General features: G+C 39.3%; 1 protein-coding gene across 2 annotated transcripts in view; it reads left to right on the top strand.

The window, feature by feature from the left end:
- Positions 1-2,531: 2,531 nt before the first annotated feature.
- The window catches only part of NXPH1 (neurexophilin 1), a 181,853-nt gene continuing 158,529 nt past the window's right edge, over positions 2,532-25,855 (top strand). The window contains exons 1-3 of one of the 2 annotated variants that reach the window (XM_083825168.1): positions 2,532-2,724; positions 24,404-24,560; positions 25,240-25,322. The gene's annotated coding sequence lies outside the window, so the exon portion shown is untranslated. Of the gene's footprint in view, positions 2,725-13,636; positions 14,215-24,403; positions 24,561-25,239; positions 25,323-25,855 lie in introns of those variants that run through there. The other variant, XM_083825164.1, reaches the window with a different exon arrangement.

Below are 25,855 nucleotides of genomic sequence, written 5' to 3'. Positions count from 1 at the left end.
GTAACATTGCGTCTTAGCAGCCCAAGCTGTATCACTGAATAAAGGAAATGGGGGCTTTTCGCAGGGATGACCCCTTACTCCTCAACAGTGAGGACAGATAAGAACAGAGGGATTCTGTTGACTCCCATGTTTTCTTGCTTATGCTGAAGGGGAGATATGGTCAGCCTTACTGCAGGGAGGGTGTAGCAGGGACATGGATAGTCTCTTGGGGCAGGTTGTTTTTATAGTGAGGTTCTCCCAATGAAGCAGCTTCTCTTTGACCAAATGGGGTAGGAGACAGGAGTACTGACCTTGGTATTGCAGTTTTTTGTATTCAATAGGGAATCTTTTTGTTAGCCCCCCTGAGGATCCTTTGGAATTGATCTATAATTTAAAAATAGCATCATAAGTGTAAATAAAAGAGAAATTAAAAGGTAACAAAAAGCTCTTATTTTTTAATTTGATTTCTGTTAGCATTATTTTTGTTGTTGTTTTGTTTTTTAGGCTGAAAAAATAGGATAACTCATGGTCATTGTGTCTTCATACAACATGCATGAGAGTCAGAAACCTCTTGATTTGACTTATGAGGAACTTTTAAGGTTCCTAACCACACCTGTCATTGAAGATGCTGTAGGGTATATGTGCCTGGTAGGTCTTACATGGGGACCACAGCCCCTGTAGAGCTGCAACTAGTTGGTTCACTCTGGATTGCCTTTGACATCTCAGTCCTTATACAGAGAGAATATCTGAGTGTATGGGCACTCAAGCCCTTTCTGAAATCAGATTTCTTTAACATCTGCATACTAACAGAAAGTCACTTAAGAAAATCTCTAGCATAGCACATTAGTGCAAATGTATGCCACATGCAAACTCCACTGAACAGAGTAACATGAGGGCTTAATTTGGCCTGCTAATTAGATTTGAGAAGGAGATCGTGGTCAGACAGCAGCTGTGGGAGGAAAGAATGAACAAGCTCAAACTTTTTGTTCATCTGGTCATGCTTTTCATCCCTGTTTAACTATCTGGCAATTACTGTGTATATGTTTTTGTTGTTCTTTAAAATGTAGCCTGCAAGTGAATCTGGTTAGTGAGGAACTGCTGTTTCTTTCCTCTCCTGTGGCTTCACCCCACTGTGAAGGCCAAGCTTAAGGTGATAGGGTACCTGGCCTTGTGTTAGTGCTGACTGTTTTCCTTAGGCTTTATTTGGAGGACTAATCACATTAATTTATTCATGGAATGTCACGGTGCTTGGTTCTGAGGAGGGGCATGCGCTGGTCTTTTGTACCCTGCTTGTTTTGTATATTCTCGTGGAGCCCTTGTGTCTACTGCCTGATAGTTAATCCCACTGATAGTGTGATTTAATAAGAGGAAAGAACGATATGGCTGCATCCTGCCCATTATGCCCTTAGGAAGGAGATTTTTATTTGCTGTCAGATGTCACTGATGGAGCATTTGGCTTCCTTTCATCAAGTGACAATTGCAGTTTTAAGAGTACAGTATAGAGTGCCACTTTAAAGCAAAATGTCTCAATTCACAAGTGAGGGAAGGATAAAGTTGTGCAGCTGGAGGATGTTATTTCTTCTCAGCAGCTGTCATTGAAAAGGCATGGAAAGGCTCTAGATGTCAGGTGTCATAAATGCTCCATCCAGGGTTTGTCACATGTCTGGTAATATCATGTGAAGTGTTGGAAAGAAGTTTCTGTATACATTGAAATTCTTCTGTAGACAAGTTTGCCCTGGAATTCGCTACACTGAAGTTTTAGGAAGTCAGAAGTTAGTATAAGTGAGATCAGCAGCAAACTCTGTGCATTTTATCAGAGTCACAGAGGATTTTTATGTCACTCAAATCAAAACATGACTTTTTCACACATCAGATCTGTCCATGACAACTCCTACACCCTTGCTCCCAACTCTGCAAGTCCTTAGGTGTACCTACACATTGTCACCTGCACCTTCCAAGGACAGACACATGTATGCAGCAGGGGCCATGAATTCAAACGGGGAAAAAACAGTATTCCAGTACAAGACATGACTTTACACAAAGAAAATGTTATACTGCATGCCCTCTGTATACTCTAGTAGCAGTTCTCAAAATTTCTCTTGTATGCCTCTATCTCCTTATTTCATAATCCTCACCTCTGGGATAGGAGAAGAGGTGAACAGCTGAAGCCATGAAGAATATCCAGGTCTTTTCACTTGGTTTTCATTTCTCCGTTTTTTTCTCCTCTTTCTAGAATGCATTCAATGTGGTCTGTGCTTGACAACTACTGCACTATCCACGTGCAGAAGCGCTGACTATGAGACAGTGAGGAAAAACATGAATTTAGCAATTGTTTAGGTCCAATGCCTGGTGACAGCTGGGGCCGGAAAGGGCAAGATCTGAATCTTATTTAGTGGTTTGCCTGGCCTTGGATGCTGGTGTTAACAGTCAGGTTTTCTGTAATGTCCTGCTCCTTTTCTGTTGGCACTGGTTGGCTTTCTCTGCATATTAGTTGTCAGCAATTGAAATCAGAACGTCTTTTCCTATTCCAGCTGGCGGTTGCCAAAGCTATGTGAAAAGAAATGGATATACAGAAGAACACTTTCATTTGTTGTTATGTCAAGTGAAGATGTAACATGAGCAACACAAGGGTGTTTACTGATGCGGGGGCCACCAGGCACGGAGTGCTGGAATTTTGCTTAAAGGAAGCAAGCCAGATGGGAAGAGAAAAGAAATCCCAAGCTGTCAAGTGTCACATCGCTACAGGTGAGTCTAAAGAATAAGCAGCATCTTCTTGTCTGTTAGTGCCTCCGCACAAAGAATTATTTTATGACATGCCTGTTCATTTAATCAATTTTTAGATGAAATTATGAAAAATTTGCATACAGTATTCCACCCTGCACTGAGTTCATACTGTTCATGTACAATTCTATGAAGTAAGGATTACTGTGCCCCACTACACTGTCTTCTTTCTGTGATTTAAAGAGTGTAGATCAAGGCCAACAAGGAGAGTGAGCTATGGAAGTATCAGTGACATTTTACTTGTTTTGCATTGTGGATGATAAGTCCGTGAGTATTGTGGGTAACTGGAGTAATCATCTTTATGGAAGTCTCCTAAGGAAAAATGATTTAGTTTGGTGCAGTTATAGCTGCCTTGGTTTAGATCAGAAAGGAATTCAGGGCTGTAGATTTTATTATAATGATCTTTGTACTCTAGTCAGTACAGAAGGAACAGTTTTGATTATCATCAGAAAGGCTCAAGTGGTTCAATTTACCTGAAGTTATACTCATTGTTGGTTCAGAATTAGACTGAAGATAAAGAAGGTTGACTGGACAAAACCCCTTTTAAATTGATGGCTTCAAAATCCAGTTTAACTGAATTTTACAGAAAATAGTCAAAATAAATCAGAAAAAAATACTTGTAACTGCTAAAGATCTTTGGTATTTCCTGTAGTTATGAAGCAAGCACAATTATATGCTTTTTATTTATTTCTTTATTTATTTTCTTATTGCTTTGGGTATCTATCTAGCTGTTGTGACGTGTTTGTTTATGTAACATTAAAACACTTTTTAAATTTTCTACCCTTCCTCCTGTTGACTGCATTTCATTACTTAGAGAAACAGTACATATAGTATTTATAGTGTTTTGGAACCATACAGTATGAAATGAATTAACATGACTTCTGGTGACTGCTGCCTTTAATCTTATTCATGTGTTCCTGTTTGTAGTAGTTGGGATTTTTTTGAAGTTGCTAGTTATTTTTCAAGATGTTCACCTTTGGAGGTACAGTTTTCAGAACTAGGCTTTGGCTGACATTTGGGCATGAGTTATCTTTGGAATATCTGAGGAGAAAAATGGCTTCTTCATTTTTAAGTTAAGTTAGAGTGGAATAACTTAGAACAATTCATTCATTGTAAAAAGAAAATCTTAATGTCAGGAACAGTATTTTTTCAGTGATAGCCAATGAAACAGGCAGATTGGTGATAGCTGTAGCCTTATTACCTGGACAGATAGTTATAAGTTTCTTTTTCAGTTCTTCTATACTAAATCATAAATTAAGCTGTAAGGTATTTTTCTTACAGAATGCATTGGGTTTTGTAGATCTTCAGAATCAGTATCCATTCTCAGTGATCCATAAAAAGGTTGCGCATAGAAACTGGGGATATTTCCAAAAGCTGTTCTATACTTAATACAACTTAATGAATGCAGTCATAACGAATGATAAATACTGCATTTAGATTTGAGCATAAGGTTTGTTTCCTGTTTTGCAAGAACTGTAAATAAATACTCTGACCACTTGACTGTCTATCTGTTCTTACAATTTTCTGTGCTACATTTGTATTGTATGTTGAGTAAAATATGTCTTTTAAGATGAAAGCATGGTTTGATTTTCATACAACAGTAACAATGACAGGAAGAAAGGGGTACAAAAATGTCAATCTTTCACATATAATGAGAACAGGCTACATTTGCATTATTTCCTGTGCTTAAGTTTCATTACAGTAATTTTCCCAATGAATACATTGGGAATGCTATTTCCTCTTCTCATTACCATCTTTGTCATGGACAGGAGGCTATAGAATCTTAATGATTCAGTTATTTAAACCTTTTTTGATAGTCTCTGTATTTTGAATGACCTCTCTGTTTCACCTTTTCCCTAAGGTTACTGAGCTTGAGGATAGGAATTACTTTCTAATCAAATTACTCAACAATGAAAAGGGCAAAGTAGTTTAGACTGTTATCATCACAATTACAGAGATTATAGCAAGGATGAGAAGAGAAAAAAATAAAAAGAAAGCGTAGTCTGAATCTTTCACTAGCTCTTCACTACAGTGCAAACTGTAGTAATTATTGTATGCGAGTCTGATACAAACCTAACTGGAAATTATAGATCCCCACATAGAGGTGCTGAGATCTTTCGGGCTTTGGATAATATAGTATCAGGGGTAGTGTTGGCTTTGATGTCAAAAATCTAAACACCCACAATCCAAAACACTGGTGATCACTGACACTGTGATGTCTAAAACTTCTGCTGTCTTGAAAAATGTATAAATGTACTTGGTCATGTGCTTTTGAAATATTTCAGTAATGTTAGTTTATGTATTCAAATGAGAGGAGAATATCCCTCTACATTAGGATCCAAGATGCTGGCCAGTGACATGGATTGAAATGGGCTGCAAACTGCTTGGGATCCATGGGTTCTGGGGGAAAATTGGTATGTGAGAAGAACTTGGTAAAAAGCAAACATTTGTGTCAAGATGTGAAGTTGCCATACAGTGTGACTGGGTGGACTCTGCTAGCCAAATAACTCATCATTTAAGAGCATGACTGAGTAGTCTGTGATGCTTCACAGACATCTGAGATACTCAACTGAGAATATTAAATGATAAAAGCCAAGATTAAGGATTCAGTCCTTTCCACTATCATTCAGCTCCTGAATGTGTTCACCGACCATTCTAAATGGTAAATACACTTCACAGGCGTATGCTCTGTACTTTCTATAAAGCTTGTTTTCCTACACTGGGCAGGAACATTGCATGAGAGACTCATGGAAAGTGTGCAAAGAACAAATATAAGCAAAGGATTTATCTGCAAAGAATTTTTAGAGTACGGGGATGCTGTATTTACTCACTTTCTCCAATCTTAATTTGAATAAATAAAGTGGTGCCATGGGACATGCTGCAATACTGATAATGAGTTTTATACTCATTCACCCTGAGAAATTTCAACAGATATAGTTTGCCTATCAAATGGATTTAATATTGTATTGTCACTGCCTTGCTTTCTGCACTGATTGCTTTTGTATTGCAGCTCCATGCCTCAATAGACACTTTGATTGTCTATATCTGCCACATTGTTCACATAAGTCTCCCTATAATCTGTAATATGAAACCCTTCGTTTTAATACTAAAACTCAACATGTGCTCCTACAATGATTATTAACTTAGAGAAATGGCAGCCGAAATGATATTTTGCTTTCTACTCCCTATTCTTTCTGTGTATGTTGCATGGTAGGCAACAATCTACTTAGATCAACAGCTTCCTTAGTGAAGGGAGCATTGCAGAAGGGATGTTGTGGGTACAGCTGCAGACATTTCCACAGTTTTGATTACCATGCTGCTCACAGCTATAATAATAAACATTGACTACACTTGACTTAGTTATTATTTGAAATTCATAAGATCTGAACCTGAACTTTCAGGACAAAGTATGACTGCAACTTAATAAATCTTCTAGGCATGAAGTCCATTTAAACGCATTACCTTAAGAATGAGTGTTACATATTTTACCGGACTGATGCTCTAAGACTTGGTCTAATACACCTTAGTCCGAATTGTATCAGAAGTGAATCAACTTTCCTGCAATTCTGGATGTTTATTCATCTTTTTTCTTATTCTACTATTTGAAGTTATTTAAAACATTTTCGACTCAGTTTCCCAAAGAAAGGAGGCTACTGCAATCATTGCTGGATTAATGTGTGCGTGGATACATGTGTTCTACCATCCACTTATCTTCTTATAACCACTTAATTTCTTGGTCTATTCCAATTAGTCTGAGAGAAAAACAGTAATCTCAAAGATAAATTTCCACTCACTTTATAAAATATGTAGCTGGGTGGAGACAGAAAGAATTGTTTTCCTCTTTCTCCAAGAAAAGGCTGCAGTTTGAGCGTGGTCCCAATAGCAAATGAGACACCAGAGAAACCAATTGTAGGACATAAATCCATAGGAAGTTATTTCTGGAAATAACTTGCTAGAGATGAGAAGTCATAGGTACAAGGAATGAAAAGAAGAAAAATTAATATTGAATTAGGAGATTGAATTCACAGAATAAATTTTGAATTTTGTTTCTATTTGTGTTGTTGTTTTTTTTAACTTAATTCTTCTCATTTAAGAATTTCATAATACTTAATAAAGGTTACCTCATATTTTTTACCTCATATTTTTTGCCTAAATTCTCAGTTCCGTGCTTGCTTCCACTCTGTCACCACCTAAACTAAGGTAGAGGGATTAAGTAGATGACTGAAGGCTTCACCATAGTTCTCTGGTTATATCTCCAGAGCACAGTGCTCTGAGCAAGGTACTTGGGTACCAGAAGCATCACAGTCATTCTAAATAAATGGTCTCTTAAAGAGTTAATTGCACTTGGCAAGTAACTTCAAACTGTGGTATATATTATAGATATAGTCTCCATCAGAATGATAAAAATCTCAGATTCCAGTATTTACACTTTAGGTGACACCCTGGAATTTGCTTTAATCCATGAGAATATACTGGCTTATTGTGCTTTCCCTTAGACATGGGCTTTTAAATACTTACAGTGTTAGGAAACCCAACCCAACCTTAACTCTTTAAGAACGATGAAATCTAAAGAAAGAATCTCATAGACTGAAATGGAAATATGGAAAGCCCACTATTTATTTCAAATTTTAACACTTTTGAGGCTATGCTAGCTTCACAATACCCTAGTACACTTTTAAAATGAATTAGAGCATATTATTTATTTGTTTTTAGCAGAAGAACTGTTCACCTTTCTCTTTGAGGTTACTATGTCTTCTGATTTCAATATGTTTCTAAGTATATACTGAAACACCCAAGATTTAATGTCAAGCGAGTATGTTCATGTACAGTAAAGCAAAATTGTACACCCTAGTCCTCTTTAGGGGTCTCTCTAAAGTGTCATCTTTAACAATTCCTGGCAAGACTAGAAAACAAAAAGGATATCAAAGGATCACTTAGGTGAAAGATTTGTTTTTCGAAATTAATGTAATGAAACAGCATTTATCATTTCTCAGCCTTTATTTTCCACCCAAACTAAATTCAATCATCTATTTAAATCACACTTTAGGATTTGCATTTGAGTTTGATGGCAATAATAAAGTGAGATAAATTAAATTAATACTCTTGCTGATACAATTAGTTTAATAACTTTTCCATTTCCATTCCCTTTTTATCTGCTTTATCACAATTCGATAACATACTACAGTAAACCAGTGCTTCAATAAACTTCTCTCTGTGCCCAGCATGAAGAGATTAGGATTTCTTGTTTTATTGCTCAGATTGTCATATCTCGCCTTATGTAGCACCTTTTATTGCAAAAGGAAGCCAGGCGTTTTGATATAAAGAAGAATGACATTTCTCAGAGTTGATACGCGTGTACTTCTGCAGTGGAACAGAGACCTTTTCCACAGCCACCAGCAATGTCATACAACCATTAAGACAGAATACTGAGAGAAACTGGAGAGGGATGTGATAGTTTTGCTGGGACCTTGGTTCTTCCAGGACACAGAGGACAACTACACAGATGCAGACACATGCATACTCATTTGTGCATGGGTTTTTTGATATTTGATACTTTTAAACCCATGCTAAGAGGTGCTCTGCTTTTATATTTTTGGGGCTTTATCTGGATGGAGTACGGATGGTTTGCAGAGGTGAAATTTTCTCTTTAACCTGGGGCCACTGAACAAGACTGTGAAGCTGCTGTTGCAACCATTGCCAACAAATGGCAGCCTCCATGCATTCTGCATGCTGGAGTTGCCACGTTCAAGTAAGGGCAAGTCCCACACTCCCCAAGATGATCTTCCATATTAGGTGTCACGAAGAACTTTTCTGTGATATTGCTAGTATTTATCAGTGCAAACCAAATACCAAATATATACACATGTATATACACAGACACTCCCCATCAACTAAGATGTCCTTCTGAGCAGAAAGGACAGATTTCTGTGGGAGTAGTGCAGTAGTAATTGTGTTGGGTTAGCAATCTATTAACACTGGCAGTTTAGCCACTGTGTCCATAATTGTCCTCTGTGTTTACAGGAAAGATTAATATATACACATACAAACCTTTCAAGCCCATGTGTGGGCTGGTTAATAGTTTACCAAGTGTTATCAGCTAGCTTAGCCCTCCCACTTATCCATGCTACTGCTGCCAAGTGTGCCTGGAGCAATTTTTAGTAGAAGGGTTATTCATTATACGAATAGGTAGTGCTTTGGTCCTCAGGGCTGTTCCAGGTGCAGTAGAAGGGAAGAAACCTTTTCAGGGAAAGAATTTTGGTCCACTGCTCCATCCCAGACTTCTGCATGACCTTGGTCAAATCTTTTATACTGAGATTTCACGTATACTCAGGCTCGTAGGCCCAGGTCTGTAACAGCACTGACTCTGGGAGTGGAGTTGGGTGCTTAGTGTATGCAGAAATGTGAGCCCCTCAGATAGGGATCACTTTTGTTTATGCCAGCTAATTAGAAAAAATAATTAAATCCATTTCTTCTCTGAAGGTAAAGAGAAAGAATAGGGAGAACATGTGACCAACTTTAAATGGTGATTTAGAGGTAACAACCTTCCATTGGGCAGTAGAAGACCTAGGTAAATAGATTTTACATGTTGTAACTTTTTATCCTGATAATATTCAGCTGAAATTGTTTTGGTTTCATGAAGGTTTAGAAGAAGAGCCCTCCTGAGGTAGCCCTGACAGGCTATTTAACTCTGCAGAGCTCTGCAGCTGCTGAAGCAAAACACACTCAGCCATCACAAAAGAACTTAAGCATACAAATAATGAAAGAAATTGAAAATAAAGATTTGTAGATCTAAAAAAAAAAAAAAGAAAACTATGAACAATTGAAAAAAATTCCACTGTTTAAAATATTAAAAAAAAATATTTTTAAAGGGTCATTGATACTGTGGTTAAGGTTCTCAGGACTTCTGGGCTCCTTGTCAGACCCTCTTTCCTGAACTATTTACTTTTATTTGGGGGTTGCCTATAAAATCTAGTTTTGAATACCTTCTTCTTCTATCCTTCCTCTATGTTGTTTCCATTCTCCATCCAGTTTTTAACTTGCTGCTTGAAGTTATTAGGAGTTAATAGCTAAGGCAGTGAGTTCTATTATTTTTCTAGGGAGAAGCAATACAAGGACCTCAGGAATTATTTCTGACTGTCAGACATGGTCTGTTTTTTGCATAATTTATTCCATGTTGAAAACTGCAGTCATAAACACAGTTTATAAAATAATGGGAATTTGAAAGTCTACTGAAAAATATTCTCCAGGCCATCACACAAAACTAAAAATTCAAATATAAAGAGTTTCCAAAACTCTCCATAAATTGATGATTGATCCTAGAATAAATCCTAGGAATTTCTATTACCAGGCTCCCTTCAAGATCAGATACCACACCTGTTTACTAAAATATGTTCTAAGAATACATCATGACTTTGCATGTATTTCAAAACTTTAAGGAATAAAAATGCTTGAGCTGGAGAACTATTTTATATAATATATAAAATATTATATAATAGGATTACATCAGGCACTGAGTTTCTCTCAGTCCTAACAGTGTGTGACTTAGCTAAGTTACACTGTTCACAAAAGGTAATAATTTAATATATATCATCTACTTCACAATTTTTGGTCATTCAAGGTAAAACAAGTTCACAAAATGAGGAATGGCTTGGTTGGTTACTCAGATATTTCCTGAAGAGATTTCAAACCATATTCTGCTCTCATGTGACCCCTTGTGAACCTATTGATCTACATATAGCCTTCAGTGAGTCTCTGTGGACTGAGAACAAGTGGATCAACATGCAATTTATTTTGATTTGGATGACACTCTTTGCAGACTTAGCAAAATGAATTTTCTATGTATTTGACTTCGCCTAAGAACATGGAGATTTGGACACATAATGTGGATAGTAAAAAAGTGATAGTAGGTGTGAAGTAGGGGACACAATGGGTTTGCTACTATGGACAGTGACAGCAAATCCCAGCAGCCTCAAATTTCTGGAAAGCAGACTCAGAGTCTGAGGATCAAATGAATAGAACAGAGAATCAATGGCAGTGAGAAAAACAAGCAGAAAGGACCAGAAAAGCAGGAGACAGAGAAATAACTGTGGCATGACTGAAAGAAAGCCAAAGCAAAAAGCAGCAGCTTTTGGGACAGACTGATTGTTAAAAAGACAGATTTAGGATGCTGAAAGAAAAAAAAAAAAAAGACATTCTATTGCTTGTTCCTGCTGCATCAGGGATTTATGCTTGTTCCTGGTAAAGAAAATGGGTTGTACCAGAGCAATCACAGACTCTGTCATCAATTTATCCCCCTAACGAAACAATTGAGAAAACCCCAGATATCTGGTTAACTATTTGGATAAAAAGAATAAGGATATAAAAGAGAGAACAATATTTCCAGCTGTGGAATTTGCTAGATAGGCAATGAAGTGTACTGTTCAGCTGAGTTTTGCATAAGAAATACATTTATGTTGCATTTCTAATGCAAATTTCCTGTATTTTACATGGACAGAATGAGTCCTTGCTGACTTGATCTTCAGCTTTTCAAATCAATAGAAAGACTCTAATATATTTTCAATAGACTTTGGAGCAGGCCCTTCCTCCCATGCTCTCAAAATGACTTACAATCAATTTATGGCAAAAATCCACTTCAGAAAGCCTGAAAACTACAAATATGCAGTTTCATGGGGAAGCTAGCATCAGCTGTCTAAAAATAGACTCAATTTCAATATACTGATCCAGATGCCTGCCTGTGAAGAATTTACTCCCTGTGCATATGCTATCTCGCTTACAGTGGCTTGAACAAAAGAGGCAGAAGACTATGTTTAAGGAAGAGATGACAAGTGCCTCTTTCTATCAAATGTTCTCTACACCAAAATGGAAATACTCAAGGAGTTCATTTTGATGACAAGTTATTTCTTCCCCCCTCCCCACAAGTAACTTGTCAGGCTACTGATATCAGAAGTGTTATAGGGAAATGGATCAGCCACTTACTTTTGTACAGATGGGTCTGTAAAGAACCTTTTTATGTAGCCTATATAGCCTGTTTTAATGCAGTGGCTTTTTTCTTCTTTTTCTTTTCTTTCTTTCTTTTTATCTTTTATTTTTTGTCTTTTTTTTTCACCCCTCTGGCTATAGCCGTGCCTTGGCTTTTGGGAGTATCTTTCAGCTCCTGGCTGTGGAGGCACATGCCAGCAGTGTTCCGGCTACTCATTGAGCTAAAACTTGGGGGAAATACCTTTCTCTCTTTGTGCTTCAATGTCCAAACAAAAAATATACACATACACTGGCTGGAATGTGGAGCACAATGTGCACCAACAGGTCTGCCAATCTGAATCATCAGGGGATGAAGAGAGTGGATATTTTACACAGTTCACATCCCCAATAATAAAGATACGGACTCAGAACACTAAACTGAGAAACAGAGCATATATGTTAAGCCCTCAGCAATCATGTGGGGGTATATAAAGAGGGGTGGGCCTGAAAGACTTGGTGAGCAGAGTGGTCTGACAGAAAAATATGGACTTGCAAATCGAAAAGGGCACAGAACATTTTGCAGTTCAAAAGTATGATAGAAAAAGACGATTAGGAAAGGAGATGATGTATTGCTCTGAGGGGCAGATGGGGGAGTAGAGGAAGAGCAATGGGCCATTCATAGTAGAAAACTACCTGGAGCAGTTTGTGAATAGAAGACAAGAAAATGGGTGAAGATGAAGGATTGGTGTTCTGATTTAGGAGCTAATTACTTCCTGATGTGCATTTGACTCCTTGCAATGTGAAATAAGGGAGTTTGGGGAGTCCTGATTGAGGTTGGAAGGGGTCACAGAAGTCTTATGTTCTAACAGTACTTTTCTTTGCTATGTCATTTAAAGTCCGTCATATTGAATCCATACTACGAACACCCTGGTGGGACAGCCGGAAAATTGGTAGAGATATTGATTACAGAGTGCCTGGTAGATTTAACTATTCTGTATTTAACATTGTAATAACATTGCAATCAAATGCACAATGCTTTGCTAAGTTCCCAAGGATGAACAGGCAAAAGGACAAAAGTCTTGGTGCACAACTAAAAAGCCGTGTTGCTGGTCACGAAACAGAGCAATGCCAGGAATCCTAACATCCCCCAGAGCAAACAGAAAACCTCTGGGCAGAGACACCCCCCCTCCATGAATGTGAGAGAGAATGATGAATTTCATTATGAAATACCTGCCACAAGGACTTGGCACCAAGGAGACTTGGCCAGATCCGCTACTATCAGTCCTCTAGGAGGCAACTCAGGCCAGTAAGGAAGATGTCCAGAATGATGATGAGGGAGCTGTGAAGGTACCATATGCTCACCAGGGTACCCAACAGTGCAGCCAGTGAGAGAGATGTACTCTGGAAGCTGATGGAGAGATCAGTTTATTTCTTATGATAGGAAAATGCTTCTTCTGCCCCCCCGCCCTTTCTCTCATATAAACCCCAGATTTCTTAAAAGTCTCCCCCCTCTCACTGCCCCCTAAAAAAGCACATACATACCCAGGCGTTTGTATACCCCTGACAAAGTTGCCAGCGTCCTGCTGCTATAGACAGAGATTTCATTGAATCAGTGGAGAACAGAGCCAGCTCCTGGTGTGAATGCACCTGCTAGCAAGGGCTGCCTATGATGACATCCTTCCTTTTCTCTCCCTCTGACTCTGTTTTTAAAACACTCCCCACCATCTCCACCAACTGTTGATGAAGAATTTTCACTGTTTACATCCTCAGCCCTCCAGACTGTGGGAGAAGTGCATGGGGAGATTGCTCCCAGCTGACAGACTGGGGTCTCCCTGGCATTTCCAGACTTCCTGCTGTACAACTGGAACCTGCAAAGGGTAGAAAATGTTGCACTGAGCTGGGGTTTTAGTGGGATTACATCAAAGTGGCAGCTCAGTCTGTGAAAGGAGTAAAGACAGCTAGATTTAAAAAAAAAAAAAAGTATAGGAAATACCTATGCATTTGTACAAAGTGAAGCTTATTCTGAATATCCCTTCTTTTGTCAGCGTACAAGAATTGTGACAGTACTTTTTGAGTCAGCAAGAACATAAATCCTAGAAAAGAAATACATGAGAAAATGTTTTTTTTTTCTCCTTATTATTTTTACTCTTATTTTCACATCCCATTTCATCCCTAAATCTGTTGCTTCTAGGCAGTGAATCCTGGCATATGCTACCCCACAAGTGCATGCTTTGATGCTGATAGTTCAGGTCTGGACTTCTCTTTTGTTCCAGACCAGATGTTCTACTTCTCCCTGGTAATGGTTAACATGGCGCTACCTCATTATACACCTCTCTTTGGAAATTATGCCAGTGCTACTTCAGAATCATCCAAAAGCCATGCTGAATCAATGAGACAGCTGGCGCCCTCCCTGGGGATGGAGTACTTTACCTTTTGGATTCAGGCAGACACTGTGAACCGAGATCCAGGATGCTGTGAATGATTTTTCATAGACAGGTGAGAACAAAAGAGCTTTGAAAACCTAATTCAATAGAATCTGGGAACACGGGGGTCTATTGATTAAAAAAATAATAAAAAAATATACACAGTCCAGTTGCATTTTCATCTTAATTGATTTTTGTAAGAGATGGAAGAGTGAATTCTGTCAAACAAAAGACTCCACAGAAATCTTTTCTTTACTTACCATTAAGTACATTTTTGCATACACAACAGCTGTGTTGTGTTTGCAAAAATCAAATAATTCCTGAATAAAGCTCACAAACAGTAAATTGATCTCTTTGATCTTGTCCATAACATATGCTAATCCTCAAATATCCAGGGAAGAAGGGGATGAGATAATGTGAACAAAATAAACACCTGGTTAATATAAAACATTTGTAGATTGATGTTTGAGGCCAGGCCATAGTTAGTATATTTACTTTTGGAAAGAAAAAAAAAAAAAGAAGTTAAGACTTTACATGGAGAGTTTAAAAAGGAAGAATTTGGTTTTGTTCAGTGAAGTCTCATTAAGCTGCAAGTTGGGAAATTCTCCTGAAAATAAATGAGAATAGTCTGCACTTAATTTTCTCTCTACAGTGTGTATACTTACTTTCACAGGAGGTACTTGACAAAATCCAGCATGAGTAAAGCATTTAGTTTCTGCAAACACTATGACTAGAATAGACTGGAGGATTCTCAAGATAATCCCCAGTGCTACTTATGAGACTTCCTGGCTGATTCACGTTAACAAGTTCCAACTGTCCTAAGGAGCACTCACTCTTCTGTACGTTGTACTACTTCCCTTACCTCCCACTCGGTATTTAATTTAGGATTGTAAGGTTAGGGACTGGTCTCTATTGCTTGAAAAGTCTCTCAATCACGTTGCATGCTGCCAGAAACAGTGACTAATAATAGCCATTATCCTTCCAAGACAGAGGATCCTCTAATATAACTAGATACATTTCTGATGTCTCCCTCTGCCAGGGCTTCATGGAATAACATGTCCTCTCTTTACTAAGTCTGTTGAAATCAATGTTAACACCTGATTTTAAGCACACTCCCTTGTTTCACCTCAAGGGGTTAATTTTTCTTGGATGGCAAGTCTCCAGATCTACAAAACTCAATGAAGTAGGAATGGAAGTGTAAGGTACCAATGAAATCTGGGCTTCTGCCGTCGTTTTCATCAGGAAATGCACTGCCTGTGTGATTGCTGACAGAGATCTCTCTGTGTTTCCCTTCTTTTCTGACTTTGGTATTCAAAGCAAGCACCGGTTTTGCTGAATAGAAAGAAATACAGCTGAGTCACATGTCTTGAAAGTGGCTAGAGGAAAAGACCTGAAAATGCATTAATATGACAGCCTTCCTTCACAATAGTTTTTCTGCATCCTGTAGAGATCCTGCCTGGCAGAGAGAGCTATTTCCTTTAAAGAAAAGCACTGTAGTTGGTTTTTCTTCCCTGTCTGGATTATCTTTCAGCTGCTTTTATTTTGCTTAATCAAAACCAACTCCTTCCGCTCAAAAATGATGAAGGAAATTTAAATCTCAAAAAATATGGTATTTGTTAATTGCATACAAAATTTATCAATTCCTTGCAAATATGCAGGTCATCTGTATCCCCATGGTGTTTTTTATCTCAATCCTCTTAAAAAAAAAAGGCTTAAACTTCACAACATTCCTATGAGGCAGGTAAATCTTTTCATAAAAGGATTATTTCACCCGTTACTGACATACAGGCACCTCCAGGGTGAAACACTGTGGTTGTTTAACTGCCTGTAGCCAAACAACAGAAGAAGTGAGGGGACAGGAAATGAAAACCATCCTATCCAATTTATTTTTAAGGAGCAAATAGATAGGCAGGATGTAAGGTTCACAGCTGGGATTTCACCCAGAGTAGAAGGAAATAATACACCTTACAGGAAAGCGGCATAGTATCGTCAGTGACTGCAAGTAGCAGACTCTTGGATTTACATGTTATCTGGAAGGCAGAATCCTCTGCAGCTCACTGCTCCTCACATCGTCCTGAGATATCAGCCTGAGAATTAGCATTGGAGGGGAAGATGCAAGCTACCAAATCACCATTTTTCCTCTTGGAGGAATCGAGTTATTCCTTAGGGGTTCACTATGCAAATACTGCCCAGGCACTGCTGATGAGTTATGACAGTATCACAATGCAAGGTAGGAGGATGCAGCAGATGTTTAAAAGTGCCGTCGCAGAAATATGCCAGAGGAAAGGTTATCTTCCAAAAATGTTTATTCCTTTTCCCTAGAGTCTCACAACCCATATCTGCCTGTTTATCCATGGTTCTCTAGTGATTAGGAATGTTTAGGTGTCCTGGGATTATTTGGACAACTCTCCCCATCTGGGAATGGGCTTTTGCACTCAAGGTACAAGGTGAGGATGGAGGAATGAGAAATAGCACGTTACAGCCCTGAAGAGTCCCAAAGGTGTTAAGCAAAAAGTAAACTAATGACAGCGGGGACAATAATGTATGGTTTGGTCACATTTGATTGAAAAGGAAGAAATTGGAAGGAAGGAAGATGAAGACAAAGATTAAGCACTTGCTGCATTCATGCTGCACTTGTCTTTTTTGAGAGCTGTCGTGGAGGTGCGGCTGCAGAGCAATTACTCAGTGCTGCTACAGAGAGAAGCAGCTGTGCAAACAGCTGCCTGTGAGCAAAGCCTCGCAGACCAAGAGGGCCTGCCTGGTGGCATTGGGTGGGGCACGGCAGGGGAGCAGAAACAAGGGATATTCTGCCCCAATTACAGCCAGAGGTGTTTGGTTTCAAGAAATCAGGATTTCAGTCAAGATGCAATTTTGTGGGGGAGAAATGAGGAGGCAGGATATTTTATTCTTATTTGCATGCTTATATACTTCTGCTGGAAGTGTCTGTGGCTTCCTTAGCTTTGAACAACATAATTTGTTAATAAGCAGTTAAAGCAGTGCTTTGGACACGTGAAAAGGATGAAATGCCTTTATGGAAACTCTGCTTTGTATATTTTCTTTGTGGATAAGTTTGAAAGGAAACCAAGTGTCTTTTTCTGTAGATGATTCCTCAGGTGCCACGACAGCTATGTTCCGAGCTTGAACTACCTCTTTTTCTGCAGACCTCTTCCATAAATCATGCATTTATTTCTGACTTCCCTGAGTAAACCCAGGCAATCTGCTTGGCTGTTTATGGGTGGCCCTTGAGCCTCCCACACCAGGTTACAGCTATTTGCAAGCCTCCCCAGGACGTGAGTTTCTTAGGTCAGGAAATCTGCTGGGCTGTGGGGGGCTGTGATGAGAATGTGTGTGTTGTATCACACATAACGCTTCTGTGCATCCCCAGCAGGAAGAAATGTTTTTTAAACAGAATATTCTGCCTCGCTTTGTATGGCTAGGGTACAAAAACTGTGAAATGTTTTGCACTTTAAAGAGAACAACAGCACCGATAACTGCGGAAATTTCAAATAGGTATTGATTTCTGAGTTGCATAGAGAAGAACCAGTGTTATTTGTTTCCTGAACAAAAGAAGTGGAAACTGAAATACCCATTGGACAATAAAAATAAAGATCCCTGAGATCCTAGGCACTAAAACATTGACTGAGGTGATCTCTATGCTGAGGAGGAACATTCAGCTTGAAGCCTTCAGCTTGCCTACAAAGTGAGATGCAGAAGGAGATGTGCCAGGAGAAGGGGAAGAAAATGAATGGTCCTGATAATCTCCACATGCTAAGGAACAGAGATGTAGCCTTGAAGCAGAGAGCAGGATGCCATGTTTAAGACGGTGGAGAGTCCAAGATGTATGGTTTTCACAGGACTGCCTCAAGGTGAAAGCTAAAGGTGTTGAAAATGATGTGTGCTATCCATAATTCAGTTTCAATATTATATACTGGAACTTGCTGAGGATGTAATAACCATGGAAATGTCTCCAGCAACTGTCAGTGTAAAATAAAATAACTTAGCCATCTTTCCTTCTATCTCATAAATGCCAAGGTCTATTACAGCATTCTCTAATTGATAGAATTCTTGTTTTGAGCCGGTGATCTGGTGCTCAGAGGGGATGCTTGAAATCCAGCAGCTGAGGTAGTGAGAAAAAGAGCCAGTTTGCATGAGAAACCTAAAATGATTTTGATGGAGTTTTGCAGAATATACCAAGCTGGTATCTATTACAGATGCATCAAGTGGTGCCCGAACCCAGTGTGAATCAAATCATCAGTTTCTTTGACGTATAGTCCCATCTCTTTCTCTTCTTCCCTACTACGTGAGCTACTTTATCTTCTTCTCTGTCTGGTACTTTGTTTGCCTTCTCTTTAGAGAGAAAAAGAGAAGAAAATAGTCTGAGGACTCATTACTTTATCCCCAAGGCAACATTGGAATGAAGACAAGGGACATCATTGTTGAAAGACAGTAAAATGATGGGATGTAATGAGAAATACACTTAGGGAATGCCAGCTAATGCTTATAGCCCTCTCAAGATAGCTGTAGCACAGAGCATCTTGAATTTGTCACAACCAATCATCCTGAAATCATTATGATACTTAACAAACCAAGAGTTTACAGTAATGCATATTTTATTATATGTTCTATGAAGAATACAGAAAGAAGAACTGCAAAGGCAAAAGAAATTTCTAATTAAGATCAACAAAAAATCAGAAAGTTAAAATAGGAATGAGTATAATCTGAAATTTCGCTTTATACAGGTGTCACTTGCAATAAATAGAACTAAACAGGTCTTTTAAAGCATATTGACCAAACATTAACTTCTTTAAGAGTTTTATAGGTTGACACTTGGTTGTTCCCAGGTAATCACACACATACTCAGGGAATCCAAACAGGTGCTGTCATCAGAAGGTATAACGTGGAAGGATGTTGTTATGTGGTAGCTTGGACCTGAAGGGAAAAGGCTCAGCAGAGGTACCCCCAGAGTCAGGCAAGAGGCTGTGGTCAGGTTTGCTGCCCTCCACCCCCATCACAGCTGGAGTAGCTCTGGGGCTGTATGCCTCCAGGGAGAACTTGGGATGCGTGCTACACCACACCGTCCAGTGGTTGACTTCCCTGGCATGCCGACAGGATCTGGCACTGTGGGTTGGAGGGACAGCCCTATGGCATCCCTAGGAAAACCCTGATGCTGTCTGCCATGAGGATGCAGAGGCCAGGGAGGCAGAATGCTTTCACTTGTGGTTCTGGTGGCCTGTAGAAGAAATGTGGATTGACCAGCTCAACTTGTCCCATCTGTGGCCAGTGATCCAGGAGGTTCCTTTCAGTACTTTCTACATAACTTCCGAACACTGAGAAACTGCTGAAGGTGTTAGATTGTATGTGGTCAGGACAGAACACCCTAGAGCCGTGCAAAGATAAACAAGGAGTATTTCAGATCATTTCTGAGTTGGAAACACCATGGGAAGCTAAGTCAGAGGTGAAAAGAAAAGCACACAGGTTTCAGTCCTACAGAGGACAGAGAGGGTCTCAGGATGTCACCGCCCTTTCAGTACAGCACAGAAATAACTAGCTGACACTAGTAATACATTTTATATAAGGCACAAATACTAGTGACATTTCTGTATTTTTTTTCCTATTAATATTCAGAGCCACACTACCCAGCAGCTGCAGCTTCCAGAGAGTCCAGCTGAGGCTCAGCACTGTGAACTAATCTCACTGTACCTTCAGGCATCGTTTGAGCTAGCATCTCTCACTCTTTTAGCTTTGCTGAGACGAAAATCTGTCTTCGAAGTCTGGCTCCTCTGTTTTATGTGGGCAGAAACATGCAGGCAAACTTAGACTCATGAAGAGCTACATGAGTAAGTGACAGGATCTGCACACATGGAAGCACCTGCTGTTCTGGCAGCCCCTCCTGCGGGATGAAAAAGGAGAGGAGGTGGTTTCAGTCCGCCTTTGAGGCTCTGTGGTAGGGCCAGGAGGAGGCAAGGGAAGAGGGCAATCTGCAGGCTGCCCTGGGTGGTCTGTGTATCCTCTCCTGCAGTCAACATTTTGCCTGCTGACACTTCCTCTCTCTTGCCACTTCCCCACTCATCTGCTCAGACAGTTATTTGATTGATCTCACCTACCAGTGCCTCACATTTTTACCAGCAATCTTTCTAAGAGGCAAGACTGCCATTTGCACAACTCTCCAAAGACATTTACAATTTTTTTTCTCTTACTATTTACTATTCCTTTTTGCTGTCTTACTTTCTTACACTTATTGCTTGCTACTCTTGCTCTTCTCTTTGACTACGACTGAACTCTATTTAGGGACATGGTTTATTTTATTTAGGGACATGGTTTAGTGGGTGATATTGGCGGTGGGGGTACAGTTGGACGAGATGATCTTGGAGGTCTTTTCCAGCCTTAATGATTCTATGATTCTTCTATGATTCTTCAAAGCAGACACCTCAGTAGCAGCCCCTGTGACAAGATATTGCACTACATCTGAACCCATGCAGACACTTGCACCTCCCTGAGATTTTCTTCAGCAGTTTGGCACACCTTCTTTCCATGGTTTTGCATAATGACCGGCTCCAAGCCAACATCTCTCTTCACCACCGGCATCATCGGAGACATACTGCACACCCACCCACACCTTTTGCCAAGCCTCTCACAGGTTGCCCTACTGGTAACGGTGGATCAAATAACTTGTTTTCTTGGGAACAGTGAACACAGTCTTGCCCTGTGATTTCTTGCAGCTCTTTCTTCATGGCTGCCTTTGCAGTGTGCTCTGATGAACAAATAACTTTTTATAAGGGCATACAGTAGCAGACACTTTCCTATCACTCACTAGTTCTTTAAACAGTTTGGCAGCAATTCCGTACCTGCTCTCGTCTTTTCATTCACTTTTAAAAACCTGTTTCTCCTTGAGTAATGTCACTTTCATACAGTCTTTTGCTAACAGCTTGACTAGCATCATCTGATACATAGGAGTACAGTATTTCCATTTTCAAGAACCCGCTGCTGTACATAATAGGAATCCTTTCATCACACCGTATTCTTTTTCATCTTTGTCAGTCACTGATTCCAGTCCAACGACCTTTTCACTTCCCTTTACAATGAGCCTGTTTACAATTATAAATAATTTTTTGCTTTCATCTCACTTGCTTCTTCCATTTCCAGTCTCTTCCTTTGCAAGGGCTGTGTCCCGTCACATCTCATCGCTGTTACCTCTTCATTTGGAAAAGGTCTCATATCTCATTTTTCTTTTTCTTTCACCCCTAGGCAGCAGTATGGCAGCAGGATCACTGGGAAATTCAGAATGTTGGATCTCCTCCTCCCAGTAGAAGAAAACACAAAGTTAGGGCAAGAGAAGCTCAAAGTTATGCTACTGCTGCAGATTATTGTTACAGTATTTGATCCAGTGAGAATCTTTCAAATTCTTTTGCAATGCCCTCTCAAAAATGCAAGTTCAATTTTATGTGAGTGCTAAATGCAGCTGTGACTTCTCACTTCTTTCAGTCATAAGCTGTACGTGACACATTCTTGGGTGGCAAAAAGGAGATTTCTGACTGAAGATCAGCTCAGCATGTTGTTCCTGTAATTAACACAGAGGAAAACTCAAATCTTGGTTCAGAAATGCTTGAATGCCTTGAAACATAGGGATGTTCTGACAGCTGGGTATCCAGTGGGAATTTTGGTTAAGAAATTAATACAAATGGAGTCATTTTTCTTCAGGCCTTTTGCTAATGAGGACAATGGATGAGTGAAGTGGGCATAACTCCACCAAATGGTACACTGGTCTTTTATTTCTGGGTTTGCTCATAGGCAGCAGTTAAAACTGGAGGGAACGTTGCCAGCAGAGCTACACAGTGAGTATTAATCTATTAATCTATTATTCCTCTGCTGAAAGAGGCCAAATGCTACAAAAATTTGAATGAGTGCTCCACTGCTCTGCTCTTTACCATATTCAGACTGTTTTTCATGTCATCCATTCATTTTGATGCCTACCAGGGCAGCTCAGTTTAAGCAAGTAATGAATGGCCAAAGACAGAAATCCAGAAATCAGGGACGTCTAGGGCATGGTGTGCTGTGCAGCCAAAAGAAGCATCTAGAGTAGGTGTATGGCCACAGTCCTCAGCCATGAAATCTTTATGCTAAACAGTGAAAGAAAAATTGTTTTGCCTGGAATTAAAATGGCAAAGGTATCCCCGATGTCTTTGTGCATTGTATTATTCGTTTATTTTTAACCAGGTGGCTGAGGTGAGCCTCTCGGAGGAATAGATCCCTGCCCCAGGGAGCTTGTAAAAAGGGCTTATTTACATCAAGCAGCATGTGAACAATTCACTGCTGGAAGCACCTCAGCTGTGTTTGGAAATAACTGCTGCTCTCTGACAGTAAATGCTACTGGTTCATTCCCTATATACATACAATGGTATTATGTAGATGACCTACATATTTTGTATTTGTATTATGTAGATTTAGTTTGACCTTCAAGGGTGATTTCAGTCTTGTATCCCAGGACATTATTATTTTTTTTTTTTTTTAGAAAATAGCTTCTGATTTTGAACATTAAGGAATTTGAACTTTAAGGTTAACATTTTAGTGAGTGTATAATGTATCTGAAAGCAACATCAGGCAAAGGGCTGCCTCGATACCATCATTTAAAATCCACAATTAATGATTCCAGCAGGTTAGAGGACACAAGAAATGGTTTTCATTCTCTCTAACTTTGGTTGCCTGAAATATAGAATTTAATCTATGTTAGCCCCCCTTCTGCAGCCAGTGGAGAGAGATGGCATCTTCAAAGCGCAATATGGTCTCACTAAAGCAGGTACCTAATTGGTGCCAGGAATCTAAATCAAATGTCAAAATGCTCTAAAGCTTCATGTCTGAGTTAGGCAAGACGAATTGCCCTATGGAGATTCCTGCCCTAGCCCTCTGTGAAAACTAGACAGCTAGCTAAGTCTACAGGCCAAATTTTTTGATGGTTACACGTAGATGTGATGAATCCCACATCAGAAATGATAGCTATGGAAACTGCCCAAATTAGATCCCTTTTGCATATTTGGCTCTCCATACAGTTAGCAATATTTAAGAAAGAGGGATCAGCTGAACAGTCCCTCAGAGAGTAAAGGCTCCTGGTTCATGCCCAAAGAGCACAAGGGGATGTGAAGAATATGAAGCATTTTGCTTTGCATCACAAACCCAGCAAAACCTTTGGAAATTAGATCCATAGCAGCATCTATTGACAGAATGATGTACCAGGTTAGTTGCTTTCAACAAGTACAGTGCACAGCCTAACCTTGAGGCTGGAGCTCATCATAGCTTTATGTGGAATAACTAGAGATTTTTTTTTTCCCCGAAGGTTACAATATGTTCAATCCCTTACATTCTCCAATTTACTGTTCCCTTGTATAACCAAACTCTGCTTCAGCTATTACTGTGAGAATGAATTGTTCAATAGTTGTGAATCTCTGAACATGCTGAATATTAAGATGCATTAACACCTCACACAGCTGACAGTGAAGTACTGTGCACTATATAACTGTGTATTTAAGGCCTGTTAAAATATTGCCATATAGGTATCACACACATAAATATGCTTACAGCTCTGTCAATTACGGCTGCAGCTACATCCTGAAGGCTACATTTTCAGCAAATTACTTTTGCAAACGATTCCATGTTTTCCATAAATAAGCAAATACATAAAACCCAGATGATATTATAGTTTATCTAAAATGTAGGTACAATTTTGTTCATAGCACATATGCCAAGTCAGTAGGTTTGTAGAAGGATTCGTAGCCTTTCTTTTGTGAGAAGACACCAGAGACAATGTGGGATATGGAAGATTACCTTTTGGGTTTAGAAATGCCTTTGCAGTGTCATGAAGAGATGAAAGTATTCACTGCAGAAATTACAACAGCTGGATCGAGTAAATAGTGTGAAATCAATATTGGTTGGGAATATTATGTTTTACAGCACCTCAGGAAAACATGATGTCATTTGTCCACATGTGAACTGTTTCATAGTCTTAAACTGGGAAGACTTATGCAGCCACATGGTTTCAGTTATCAATCATATAACATAGCTCTACATGCCTATACCTGCCAGACACAGCTGGGTGCATGCCTGGAGGAATACAAACTGTGATCCTGAAAACATTTTAAACATGTGCATAATTTAAAGAGTACTAACAGCACCATTGATACATGGTAATGCTGAAGTTAGCAGAGTTAAAACAGATGCTTAAAAGCTCTAGATTAAACAGAGATCTAAAAGCTTTTTCTCTTCATTCATAGAAGAATGACATGTTCTGAGTGAATCTGCAGAAACATCCCACTAGTGACTGTCCACCAGCATTGCCTGCAGGGTCCCAAGGAACCCCATAGGGACAGCAAGCAACTTTCAGCTACAAATCTTCAAATCTGAAGTGCTACTACCAGCCTGTCTTCTCAGGTAGATAATCACCAATTTTAAAACAAATTATATTATTCTCCCACTCCTAAATCAATGTACCGATGTGGTTTAGATTCTGGGGAGCTGTGCTGTCTGTCACTTGTGTGCATTATTGAAGTCTAAACACTGCACTCAAAATTATAACACGATTAAACTTTGAATACAGTACTAAAATGGCTAGTAAGTTTTTTTTTGTTTGTTTTTTTTAAAAAAGCTGTTTTATTTTCATAGTGCTCTCCACTGCCCACATATTTCTTCTTTTTTTCCTTTGCAACAGTGGCTTTTGGGATGAGGCCTGAATCCTGCTCTAGTGGATCTTCTCTTATACACTTTGCATTAGCAATTTCTTGCTTCACTGCTTCTCCACTATGAGACAAGCTTTAAGATTTAGTGATCGTATAGCAGAGTTGAATAACAGCACTTCCATTTCCTTTACAAAAATTGGCACCTCTTTTGCCTTCTGAGAGTCCTACTCACTCAGATGCACCTAAACATAAATTGCAATACAGAAAGGAAAACGTAACATCAGACTTTTCAAAAACAGCATCTAGGCATCTAGGCATCTGTATTTTTAGGAATAGAAGAATTAAAAAAATGATGCATTTTCATTCAAAAGAGATTATTTTTTCACCCACAGTAGTTCAGCAAAAATTATTATTATTACTTTTTTTTTGGGTAGGCATCTGCTTTTTGCAGTTCTGTTTTACTTTGGGAGGGATGGAGGAGAAGATGGAACCCTTCAATCTCCTGTGTTCTCTTCTGGTAAGTCACTGCAGTTTTATCTTTTCTCCTTTTATTTTAGTTTTTAAGTGTGGCTTTTTATGGCCCTTGGAGACTGCTTGTTCAGCAGATCCTTTCTGAGCCAGGTAGCTGCTGTTGGAGGCTTGTCCTGCCAAGGACCGGACCCTGTGATTCAAATGGTTTCTTCTAGTCGTATTTTGTGCATCTGTGTTCCCGTGGTTTAAAGGTGGCTAGATAGATAAAAACTCTGGTTAGACCAAAAGTCTGCCTCTGACAGGTAATATGGAAGTGTATAAGAACAAAAATTCCCAGCTTCAGGTAACCAGCAATTTAAACATTGACAGACCTAGAGAGAGCAACTGGACTATTGTCACCCTTTAATAGCATCTACTGGCTCTATCTTCCATGAAGTTGTCTTTTTCCATCCTTTCAGATGTACAACCTGCATGTCCTTCAGTCTCAAGCTCCAGAATTCACTTACATCTTGACCTTCACTTTCCTTTAAAAGTACTACTTTCTCAGTTCACTGGGTAGGCATTCTTGTATTGAGAGAA

The sequence above is a fragment of the Anser anser genome (assembly GCF_964211835.1).
Source record: "Anser anser genome assembly, chromosome: 2".
NCBI classification, from domain to species: domain Eukaryota; kingdom Metazoa; phylum Chordata; class Aves; order Anseriformes; family Anatidae; genus Anser; species Anser anser.
Note: the sequence above shows the minus strand (reverse complement) of the source record. Positions and strands in the feature narration are given on the sequence as shown.